Below are 13,459 nucleotides of genomic sequence, written 5' to 3'. Positions count from 1 at the left end.
CCAAACTTGAGAGAAAAATATAGAAAAAAAATACTATACACTAATAATAATTTTTACTCTAAAAATGTTGCACCCTTAAGAATACAATTCTAACTAGTATTTCTAGTTTTCACAGATTGTGCTGCGGAGGATTGTTCGGCGACATTAGTCGAGATTGCCGATGAACTCGGTGATCCACCTTTTGGTTAGCTCATCGCCTTCCGTGTCTTGCCTTTAGCATCTTCGCATTCTGGATCATTAAGCGATACAGTATTGCTTCGCGGAACTAATCGGCGACTCGCCGACTGCTCCTTTCCTCGCCTTTTGATCCATTTCCTTCTAGGCTCCGCGTACTGGAACGAAGGGTGGTTCATGTTATTTCGGCGACTTGCCAAGTTGAACTCGGTGATCCGCAGGATTCCATTTCTTGTTCTTTTCAGCCCTATTTGCTCCGTTTTGCGCCTAAGTGTCCATGCTTCCACTAAAACTTTAAATACCTGAAACTTCAGCATTTTAATCAGGTATTGAGATAAAACAAGCATTCAAGGACACTATTTATATTAAAATAAAGCCCTAAACGAGTCCAATTTGTGGACTCATCAACACCCCAAATTTAAACTTTTGCTTGACCTCAAGCAAACTCAAGCTCAACAGTTCAAATAGGGTGCCTCAAAAGGTGCTACACAAGACTAAATCATGAATGCACACAACAAGGCTCAATTTACTTATGCAATGATCAGTTGTGTACTCAAAGATTCAAATTGTGACACACCATTACCAAAGATTCTCCTGCTCGCAATACTTGCTACTTGTGCAAGTTCAAGCTCAACAAAAGTATCTAAATGCCCTCACGTAAAGAATGATTCCATATTCGCACACAGATATGAGTCAATGTAAGATCAGGAATTAGATACAACGCTCACACTCAAAAAGAGGAACACAATGCATTCTTTCACCCATAGGTTTGCCTTTATTTTCCAATTGACTTTCGATTCGGCTTACTCAAGGTCACAAAGGTCTTTCTAAGGCTTGTAATGGGTCTGAGTGCAAAGGTATGGTCATTTAGGCTTAGTGACTTTCATCCTCGTGAGATGTGATGTTCTCAAAGCATCCTCTTCCCTTCCTTTCTCAATTCTTCTTCTAGTGCTCATAAGTCATCCTGTTATTCGTTCTCCATGTATTGCTTGGAAATCCAATTTCTTTTGTAGTTTTATTCCACGACTTTGTTTTTCTTTCTTTTCTTTTCTCCTTCTTTTTCTCTTTTTTTTTTATTTGGAGGGTTTCCATTTTGTTTTGCAATACAATAGGTTAAGGAGACTTTCTTGCACTTCTTGACCTTTCCTTTTCCTTTTCACCACACCCCCAACTTATACTTTTGGCCTAAGTTGGCTATTCACTAAACACATCTCAAGAGGATTATAGGTAGTGGATGAAAAAAAGTCTATGTTTCATCAAGTTTCTTCCAAAGGAGGATAGGCTCAAGAGGTGTTCAAGAGAGTTTCACACGCTCACGGGTAGGCCACAAAAAGAGGTATATGTCAAATTGGCTCACACTCTTTAAAATTGCCTAAGATCATCTCAAGATTAAACCTTTCTAAATCAATCAAACTAACAGGGCAAATTCTAGGTTTATTCATGCAAGGTTTGAAGTAAGCTAATCACACAAGGCATTGATACTTCAGTCAGACAAGACTAGACACGTTCGCTAGCGTGCAACGGTCCTCACAAGAAAATTGATTCGATAAATTGCTAGTCACAACGAGATGCAAAGAGTTCACATATTATCTATGTAACTTCATTTGGCCTCGTCGTAGCCATGCATTCCTGTTTGTTCAATTGAGAGCACTATTCAAGTCATCGGTATTGATCGCAACCGAGACTTACATTTTTTGCAAAAGAACAGCCACTTTCAACACAAGAGGTGGCAATTTTTTTTTCGAAGGATCAAAATTGTTTTTGCAATTAAAACAGCAAGAGCCATGAGCTCAAACATCCACAAAAAAGCGGTAATGTAAAATAATAATTAAAAACAGATAACCCAAATATATACAGAATAAAACATGACTGTCAACACAAAAGGTATGGGCATCACCCTACCGCAAATAAAAAGCGTTTGTCCTCAAATGTAAGAAATAAGTATCCAAAAAGGGCAGATAAAGAAAAACAGAGAGGGAGGTAAAGATGGGATCCTGTTTAAGCAGTCACTCCATCTGTCCGAGCATCAGTGCCCAGTGCATCTTTCTAAAGTAAAACAATGGTCCCTGGAGCATTGTCATTTTGGTCTCTACTGTTTGCCTTTGCCTTAGTCTCTGCAGCAAGATTTGCGGCAATCATCTGATCTATCTCCTAAGCTTCTCTGAAGGCATGAAATGCATTAACTAAGCTCTGATCACATGGGCGAATATTAAGATCGAAAGGAATTCATCTCTTTTCCCTAGCTTCCTTGGTGTACTTTCTTTGCCTGGCCATCTCGGCTCTCTTTTCCTCTTTTCTAAATTCTCAAGCTCTTACGTGCCTGGGTGGGTCATTCCTCCCTGCAACTTTTGATCTGGCCATTCCTGCAACCACTTCGAGGATAAGTTAAATAGCAATTCAAATAAGAGAAAAACTAGTGTTTCTATGTGTGTAAATTGATGAACCCATGATACACAAGGGTGGGTGAAAGGTGATCAGGGGCTCTTTTGGCGATCCGCCAGGTGTGTTATGCGAACCAAATTGACCGCCGAGAGTTACAGTTCAATCAGTACATAAAAATAGAAGAAAATTGTTAGGCGAACTGCCGAATAATTCGGCGATGTTTGCTCATTTCGCCGATCAACTCTTTTTGTCCATTATCAACCCCGCATTTCAATTTTCACCCAGCGACCCCCAGTTGATGTAACCACACATATATAACTCAATTTCAGCAAAAACACATACAAACTCCTATTCCAACCATGCAACAATTTAACTCAATGCGTAGCTAAGTGGAAATTCATCGAATCATACAACAGATACCACTTCACAATCAAAAATATCTGTAAAACCTTAGTCACTCAGAGACTCAACAGAGGTTTAACACTTTCATCATTATGCAAATGAGTACAAGTATAATATTTTTTAACATGCGATGTTTAGATTGCTGACCTTTGATGTTGAATAGTTGCTAATGAAGTGCTAGGCAACAATTTAATCCAAATCCGCGCACAAATCAATGAATCACAATATTCCAAAAGTGCAATAAATATAAAAAAATAGAGAGCAGGTGTGAATTTGGTAGGTCGAAGAAATGAGAGAAAATGAGTGACATTGGACTTTTAAACCTGTGGCTTGCAAAATCCGTTCAGTTTTTGCCTGCTAAGCGATGTAAATTGAGTTCGCCTAGTTATTCAGTCACACGCCAAATGTTTAATTAGTTCACCAAATGTCACAGGATCGGCATCTCCTGTGAAGATTCCAACGACGGTCTTTGACGCGATCGCTGACATGGTCGGCGATGCGCCACAACTCTTTTCGAGACCGCTGAAGTGCATAGGGTGTTGGCTAACAATGCTTTGTGTTCGCAAATCTTTTCAGTGCTCCGCCAACCGGACTTGTTGTTTGTCTCCATATCCTTGTTCAATCATCTCCCTCGTTTCAACCTATACAAACAACATACCATTATTTTCTTAAGGTAAAATAAAGCAAGAAAGGGTTTTGGGTTGCCTCCCAAATAGAGCCTTAGTTAATGTCGTGGCACGACACAAGTCAACAATTATTCTTCATCCTCGGATTCGCTCATGTTGTAATTAGGCGAATCCTTGGCGAATGATGGGTAGTGGCCTGATATCAAATGGCCGATTTGAGCATCCTACAGCTGGATGGTCATGGAGTGAGAGGCTGATGCTTCATTTAGCATTGTGATATTTTCCTTCATCTCATTCAACATCTCCTCTTGTGCCTTCATTTTCTTTTGAATGAGTGAAAGAGCTTTATCTCCTTGCACACCTCCTTGCTTCTTCCCATGACTACACTCACGGAGGGAGTGGTACTTTTCTTGACCCATGGTTTGTATATCCAATTCTGTGACTTGGTTGGACAGATCATCCAACTGGGTAATGAGTGCCTCCCGCTCTTGCTTCTTTATGGCTTTTTTGCTGGTTGCTACCATGCCATCGAGGAGTTTTTCGACAACTTCATAGTGTTGGTATAACATGCCCCCATCGAAAATATGATCGGCTATGCTTCTATTCTCGAGTCCAAGACTCCTATAGAAGAACTCTAGTAGTGCCTTATTTGTCATCCCATGAGAGGGGCTTGGTTGCAACACTGCTTGAAACTTCAGCCACATGTCCTGAATTGTTTCATCCCCTACCTGTTTAAATGTTAAGAGGTCATCCCTGAGGGCCCGTAGTTTCAATAAGGGATGATTTTTGTGGTATCCATAATGGTCGTCCATCGTTTGTTCCCTGTTGTGTTGTTCAAACAGGCAAAGCAAAACTACAACTAAGATTAGTAAAGCTAAAACTACAGAAAAACAGAGATTCTTGCCAATGATCCTTGGGATTATATACACTCAAAAATTCAAAGAAAAATAAAACGGAGAGTAAAGTTAATAATCTACGATTAATAAGACGAAAATTCTAGTGAACTAAAACTTCTCAAATAACACCACTCCCCGGCAGCGGCGCCATTTTGATGCTTATCGTGACCAACGACACTATCCTACGATATGAGTGTTTACGATCGTCAATAATATAGTAACCCAACCGAGGGTTGGGGTCGTGTCCGAAGGGAGAGGTTTTGACAATTAATAACCAATTAGAATTTCATTCAAGTTAGTCGTAGTTAAAGACATTTGCGATAAAAGACATAGTAAATTAAAAAGAGGTGACACAAAAGTGTCAAATATCAAATGGGGTTTTGTAACAAGTACTCAAACAACAAAATAAACAAGAACACCAAGTATAGGGAAAGGTTATTGGGATGTGACCGCACTACAAGGTGAGTTAAATTGCTGGGTACATGCTTTCAATAGGAAATTTGCAAGATAATAGTGACTAGGCTAAGCTTTAAATGGAAATAATTTCCCTCTCGGGCAACTTACCCCATTTCAAATGCGTTCCTCTCGGACACCCATTTGCCGCATGAAGACCAGCCTACATCTTACCCTACTCACTCTCTCGAGCTGAGTGTTAGGATATGGGACTAGGGTTCACCCTCTCGGGTTGAACCTCATGTCGACCCACTCCTTAGGCCATCAGTCTAGTGGTTTTGGTTTCGCGACCTCCTTCTCGAGCAAGCCGAACACACATGGGTGGCTTGGTATTTGCAAGTACAAATCCTTTAGTTTTGGTTTCGCGACCTCCCTTTCGGGCAAGCCGCAAACACATGGGTGGCTTTGTATTTGCAACTACAAACTCTTTAGATTAAACCACAACCACTAGGTGAAATCACCATTAAAATATATCTAACCTATCAGCAAGCAAGACCCAACAAGAATATCAACCCATATTTGCTGAATCACACCCAAGAATGGGGGTTTTTAGCCACACATCAAGAAATAAGAAATTATACCTAACATGATAATGAAATCAACTGGGTATAAGAAATTAAACCTTGAATTAAGCAAAGGAAAGTGAATAGAGAAGACCCACTTCTAACTTGGGGAAGAAGAACTCCTTTCTTCAAGTCTCCACAAAACCCTCTCCAAACTTGAGAGAAAAATATAGAAAAAAATTACTATAGACTATTAATAATTTTTACTCTAAAAATGTTCCACCCTTAAGACTACAATTCTAACTAGTATTTATAGTTTTCACAGATTGTGCTGCGGAGGATTGTTCGGCGACATTAGTCGAGATCGCCGATGAACTCGGCGATCCACCTTTTGGTCAGCTCATCGCCTTCAGTGTCTTGCCTTAAGAATCCTTGCATTCTGTTTCATTGGGCGATACAGTACTGCTTCGCGAAACTAATCGGCGACTCGCCGACTGCTCCTTTATTCGCATTTTGATCCACTTCCTTCAAGGCTTCGCGTACTGGAATGAAGTGTGGTTCATGTCATTTCGACGACTCGCCAAGTTGAACTCGGCGATCCGCAGGATTCCATTTCTTGTTCTTTTCAGCCCTATTTGCTCCGTTTTGCGCCTAAGTGTCCATGCTTCCACTAAAACTTTAAATATCTGAAACTCCATCAGTTTAATCAGGTATTGAGATAAAACAAGCATTCAAGGACACTATTTCTATTAAAATAAAGCCCTAAACGAGTCCAATTTGTGGACTCATCAATATGATACAATCATATTCAACATGCATATCATTTCAACATAATAGAACCATCATCTGAGGCAACCCTAAGTTATACTTGTGCAATGTATAAATAGCATCCCATAATACCACTCATACTAAGTACCCCTTTGAGGCCACCACATACAAGGAACATTCATATTAAATAAGTCATGACAAGGAAAGAAACTCATAATAACATTTCCAAGTAAAGCATTCATCATTACATTAAGCCTTTAAGTCAACATTCTCATTAGCTTCATTATGAGCACATTCTTTTCTTTAGCCTTTAAGACATTAGAGAATCACACCATAGCCCTCTCAAAGCCTACTCGTGCAATGTATGAATGGCATCCCATACTACCACCCACACGTCATAGAACTTCTTGAGTAACCATAGCAGGTATCTCACATGATGGGAATAAGCATTAACCGACATAGACCATGTGAGGAAACTATGTAATCTAGTGTTTATCCCACACCGTAAAGGTTTGGTCAACTTCCCTAAGGTAGGACCGATAACATTTTAGCTTAGGTGGAACTACTAGCTAATAACCTATGTGGGCACATAGTTTTGGGATAAGAAAGATGTTCATTTAAACCCGGCCTAACGTGGGGAGATCTTCCATCTTACCATATCCACTCGGTGCTAAGCTTACATTCCCATAGAGTAGTTCATTACTTTAACATCATTACACATGAAAGGGAACCATAAGCCTACCGATTCAAGGTACATTATTTAACACATGAAAGGGCACCTTAAGCCTACCGATTCAAGGTACATCATTTGGATATCTCTTTGAATCCTCATGAAAGGGTGCCATAAGCCTACCGATTCAAGGTCATCATTATCATTTATGAAAGGTTGCCATTAGCCTACCGATCCAAGACACATCATTAGAATAGTTCATAGACTCATCATGCAAGGGCTACCACCATTAGGTCTACCGATTCAAGACAAAGCCTAGAATACTTCATTCATCTTTTATGAAAGGGCTACCACAATTAGGTGTACTGATACGTCCAAACTTACACTTCGAATAAGAAGTGTAAACAGTCGATGTCAATTTACAGAACTCAACTAGATTTGAGGTCGATCCCACAGAGAATTTCTTTACAGATAAGGTTTCATTGTCGTATTTATTCGTATGTTGTTATTATTTCCCAAATAAATAACAACGGAAAGTAAATTGGGTTTGGTTGAAATGTTATAAGTACCAGAATTTGCAGTCAAAATCCAGATTGACGACTTACAGACTATTTTGTTGTGAGGTTGATTTAGTTAATTAAGAAAAACCAGGATTGTGTTCACCATAACATTAGTTCTAGTATTCTTCCGTAATTGAGCGTCAGGCAAATCAATGTTTACAGAATCATTGCGAGTTAAATTCATCTGACACTTCTCAGTCTAATCAGATAATTATCACTCATATTCTCTCGACCCTAGAGTGTTATTAACGTTGTCCCTCGCCTACAATGATATGGTGTTAACGTTCTTTTCTCTCGAACTCGAGCTTTAACTCTAATTTGTTAATTTAGTTCAACTTTTTCCTAATTGGTATTTTCCTCTTGAACAAATACTAGATACAAGTTCTTCTAATGAATGCACTTACTAGATTAAAAAGATGTTGAAAGCTAAAAACTATAGATTGTAAACACAGACTGCCCTTTACTCATTTTACATAATCGTAACTAGAATTTCATCATGGATCCCACAACCCCAATCTTGGTATTTAGCCACTCATGCTTTCATATAAACAATCAGTAATTAGGAATGAAAACATGTTCAGAAAGACTTACGAAATTAATTAGGAATTCAACAATCACTTCGATAATCTAATAACCCGAATCCAAACTTCAAATTGATAATAATATTTGAAAGCCAAATCAAAAGCTCAGAATAATTGAGAGCAGTTCGTCGTCCAAAACGTAAGATAATGAATAATGTTAAAAAATGACCTAAAGTAATTCAAAATAGAATGTTTAAAATGGGTCCTAATCGAACTAGGACTGAAATGTATGGTGGCTCTACGACCACTTCTACGGCTCGTAGAGGGCTTCACGGACCGTGAAGCCTTTCGTGATCTTCCCTTGAAAACTCCTTAAAAGTTGCTCTTCAAACTCGATCACTGGAACTTGCATCACAGACGATACCACAGACCATCATTAGGGACCACGACCCGTGAAGTTGGCCATGGTCTTTACTTGTCCAATCTTAATTCCAAATCTTCGAAGTCTATCCATTGGTTCATCATCATGATGGGTACCACGATTCGTAATGAACTTCACGGCCCGTAAATGTGCCTGTGACTTAAATTGGCCCCATCACTTAACAACTTCTTTTAAACTCTTCTCTGGTTCAGCATCACGATCACAACCATGGTCCGTAATGAGGACCACGGCCCGTGAAGTTGGTCATGGTCTTCACTTGTTCATTCCACTTTTAACTCCTCTTAGGCCTTCACACTGGTTCAATTTCATGGGCTCAACTACAGACCGTTATGAATGTCACGGTTCATGAAGTTGGCCGTGAACTTCACTTAGTCATCATCATTCTCTGCTTCTTTTTCCACTTTTCTACACGCCAGATTCTGCCTACACCATTAACAAACATATCAAAGTAGACAAAAATACACTTAATTCTAGTATTAGTTCCTCATTTTTAAGCATCAAATGTGCCAAGATTTCGCGGCACATCAACACCCTCAACTTAGAACCATTACTTGTCCTCAAGTGATGATACAAAAACACATTCAGTCCTTAAAATGTTCTGACACTTTTGAAACTATGCAACAACCTTTTAAACAACAATTGTATCCAAAATCCTGAATCTAACATATAAGGATCAATACATAACATCTCATTACTCAAAGTCAATCATGCTTATGCCTGCGAATTATCAGCTCACACAATCTACTTCCAAATGTAATCACTGTGTCCTCACAACAAAGAAGTCCCTCGCTCAAAATAGTTGGGACTGAGTACTATGCTCACGCTCTCAAAGAACTTCTAACACTAGCAACAAATTACCATAGGCTTGCCCTCGATTTCTATGCTCTATCTTTCAAACACCCGGAATAGGATCACTGTAGGACTTTATTGGCTGGTAACATAGGCTCGGGGCTAGGGAATGGATATTTGGTTTCCTGAATGACTAGTCCCTTGGTTTTCCAAAGTTTCGTTTTCACATAACTCTTTTATGAATGATTCCCTCTTTTTCTTTATTTCAGCCCAGCCCAGTAGCCATTATTTTATTTTTCTTTTTCTTTTCTTCTTTTTATGTTCTTTTCTCTTTTTTTTTATATGCAATTTTGATATGCACTTAGATCACTGGTTGAACCTTTTTTTTTCTATTCGGATTGCAATCACCCTTAGCTTAGGCTTTTGGCCTGAGTTGTGATATCGTACCTTCAGAGAACTAAGGATATAATATGTGTTGGTTAAGAACAAAGATTGATTTAAGGTTCAAATTGGGTTTAAGTGATAAGCTTTTCATTTGGTTTTTTTTTTGGCTTTTTACTAGTTTAATAAAAATAGCCTACTGATCCTTTTCTATCCGGTTATTCTCAGATTCAAGCAAGACTACTCGAGAAATTTCTAGTTTCTGCTCCTAGTGTTAGACTTCAATCAAAACTTACACGCTCATGACACATGACTGCATTTTCCAGTTTCTTGGTTCACCAACTAATTGATCAAACTAGCAATGTTCAACAAATAAGTATCTAAGATGTCATCTAAAGATCCTAACAGTTAAACTCAGATTCAGGCTCTCATTTTTCACAAACTAGCTGCTGCCCATCTCAACACACAAAACACACAAAACACACAAAACACACAAAATAGACTAAAAATAGAGGCAACCTCTAGAATGTCCGGTTCCTTGATGATCCACAAATTAGACTTATTTAGGGCTATACTTTGATAGAAATTGTGTCCTCAAATGCTTATTTTATCTCAATAGCTGATGAAAACCCTTATGTTTCAGGTATTTGACGTTTGAAGGAAAGCATGGACACTATGTCGCAAAAAGGAACGAAAAGAACAAAGAAATGAAGGCCTGAGGATCGCCGAGTTCACTTGGCGAGTCGCCAAAAGGCCTTACTTTGCCCTTTGTTCCAGTGTGCTGAGCCCTGAAGAAAAGGATCAAGTCGGCGAAAAAATGGAGCAGTTGGTGCATCGATGAGCAGTTCCACGAAGCAGTACCATGCCGCCAATAACCCAGAGCATGACGATGCTGAAGGCTGGTGCAAGATGGCGATGAACTACACCAAAGGGCGAATCGCCGAGTTGATCGACGATTCCAACTAATGACGCCGAATGATCCGCTGCAACACAAATCTGTGAAAATTATAAATACTAGTTAGAGTTTTAGTTTTAGTATGAAACAATTATTTATAATTTTCACTTAGAGTCGAACAATTGTGATAGCTTTCATATAGAATAGTACTTTTTGAGGGTTTTGAAGACCTGAAGAAACAAAGGGTTTAATCTCCAAGGATTTGGACCTGGGTCTCTTGGATTCTTCATTCTTGGCTTACAACAAGACTTAAATCTTCATACCCATTTGAATGCAAGCTCATTTAGGTATAAATTTCTATCTCTTGATGTGTGGCTAAAAACCCCAATTCTTGGGGTGTGATTTAGCGAATATGGGTTAGATACTTGTTGGGTCTTGCTTGCTGATAGTTTAATCATAGTTTAATAGTGATTTTGTTTAGTGGTTGTAGATGGATTTATAGTTGCAAATACAAGTTTATTTATGTGTTTCCATCTTGCTCGAGAGAGAGGTCGTAAAACTAAAACCACTAGATTGATGGCCAGTGTGAGTGGGTCGATATGAGGTTTAGCTCGAGAGAGTGAACCCTAGTCCCATGTCCACACACTCATCTCGAGAGAGTAAGTGGGTTAAGGCGTAGGCTGGTTTTCATGCAGAAAGTGGGTCTCCGAGAGGAACGCATTTGAAACGGGGTAAGGTACTCGAGAGAGAGCTTATTCCCCTTAAAGCTTAGCCTAGTCACAATTACTCTATGAATCTTATATCGAAAGCATATACCCAATAATCTAGCTTAATCCGTATTCCGTCACATACCAAAGATCCCCTCTCATTGCTTAGAAACCCTTGTTTATTTCGCTGTTTTTACTTACTAGTGACAAAACCCCCCATTGTTAATTGATACGTTTGTGTCCCCCTTTAATTTACAATGTTTTTACTCGTTAATGTATTTAGCTACAACTAGTTAGAACTAAATTTTATTTCTTCTATAAATTCTCAAAACTACTCCTAATTCCAACTCTTCGAAGTCCATCCACTAGTTCATTATCACGACGGGTACCATAGTCCATAATGACCTTCACGGCCCCGTAAAGGTGCCCATGACTTTAACTTGGCCCCATCACTTAACAACTTCTTTTAACCTCTTCTCTTGTTCAGCAGCACGATCACAACCATGGTCCGTAATGAGGACCACGGCCCGTGAAGTTGGCCGTGGTCTTCACTTGTTCATTACACTTTCAGCTCCTCTCAGACCTTCACACTGGTTCAGTTTCACGTGCTCAACGCACAGACCGTTATGAATGTCACGGTCCGTGAAGTTGGACGTGAACTTCACTTAGTCATCATCATTCTCTGCTTCTTTTTCCACTTTTCGACACACGCCAGATTCTGCCTATACCATTAACAAACATATCAAAGTAGACAAAAATACACTTAATTCTAGTATTAGTTCCTCGTTTTTAAGCATCAAATGAGCCAAGATTTCATGGCATATCATATACTGATTCAATGTTCATTATGTCAAGATACATTAGTTACACAAGAAGAAGATGCCCTAAGCCTACAAATTCAAGGTATAACATTACATTGAAGAAACCCTTCGCAATACAACATCATCATTGACAAGTATATAATTGAGAATAACCTTTCAATAATACACAATTGCATTCTAGACATGATCACATTACTTTCATTGAAATCATAAAGCATATACATAAAATCATGATTATACATCACTCTTCATGAATTGCCCTTCAAAGCCATGAATCAAAAATCACCAACAGACCTAGAATACTACAATTTAGGCATGAATAATGAGATAATTCAATAATCTCAAATAATATAGACATATTCTATTCACATGCTTCCATAATCAATCAACTCACATCATGAAGTCACAATTTAGTAATTTAGGAAATTCATCGGTTCTTTGGGCGATTTCATCTTAAATCAACAATTAAACATCAATTCACTCATAATTCATCTTAAATAAAACTTTGAAAATGTTTTGAAATTGAACCCATGACTTAGATTGAAACCCTAACTTTTGGGGGAATTTGGAATCTTTGAAATCTTGTTTTGGAGGGACTCTATGGGTGAAAGCTACCCATAGATGAAAAGCCACCATACCTTACTTAAAAATCTCCAAGAAATTTGAGGAAGAACCTTGAATTCGTCCAAACCCTAGCTCCAATCTACTTTTCTTCTTCTTTGAGTTTTAGAGAGAGAAATATTGTGAGGGAGAAGAACTTTTTGATTTGATTTGGGTCTTGGGGTTAATGAAGTAAATGGGGGTGGTTTATAATTTAAAATAGTTTATAGAAGTGAAATAACATAGTATAAATCAACCCCATTAATTAACTTATTAATTAGGAAAATACCAAAAAAACCCTCCCTAGGCAGCCCATTCCCAGGCACCATGAGAGGGCTCACGAACCGTGGTCAAGACCACGAGCTGTGGTCCTTGGGAAGTGGCTAAGGCTTGGGGTCTTGGCCTCCTTCATGCCAAGGCATGACCACGAGACCTCCCACGGACCGTGGTCAAGACCACTGGCCGTGTTGCAGGTCGTGATCTCTTGGCAGTAGCTTGGCCTCAATGCCTCGCTTTCCACATGCCTAAGGGGTCTTCACGAGCCCCTTCACGGACCGTGGTCCAGACAACTGTTCGTGAAGGTGGTCGTGGTCTTGGGCAGTGCTTGGCCAAGGTTGGGGCAGCCTTGGCCTTTGTTTTAGGCTTTACCCCTTTGCCTTGTCACTTGCCCTTGCAACCCTCAATCAAACCTTAGATGGTCTTCTAACTACGGGGTCTGACACGTACCTTGACGGTAACTCAAACGTTTAGGCTCTAGTTCAACCTACTAGTTTACTGAGTCGTTACATAATAGGTCCCAAGCTGGTATATGAGGCTAAAGAAAAATTTTGACTCATTAGAGAAAGGTTAAAAATGGCTCAAAGTCGGAA

The sequence above is a fragment of the Solanum tuberosum genome, unplaced genomic scaffold, assembly GCF_000226075.1.
Source record: "Solanum tuberosum cultivar DM 1-3 516 R44 unplaced genomic scaffold, SolTub_3.0 scf00067, whole genome shotgun sequence".
Lineage (NCBI taxonomy): Eukaryota > Viridiplantae > Streptophyta > Magnoliopsida > Solanales > Solanaceae > Solanum > Solanum tuberosum.
Note: the sequence above shows the minus strand (reverse complement) of the source record.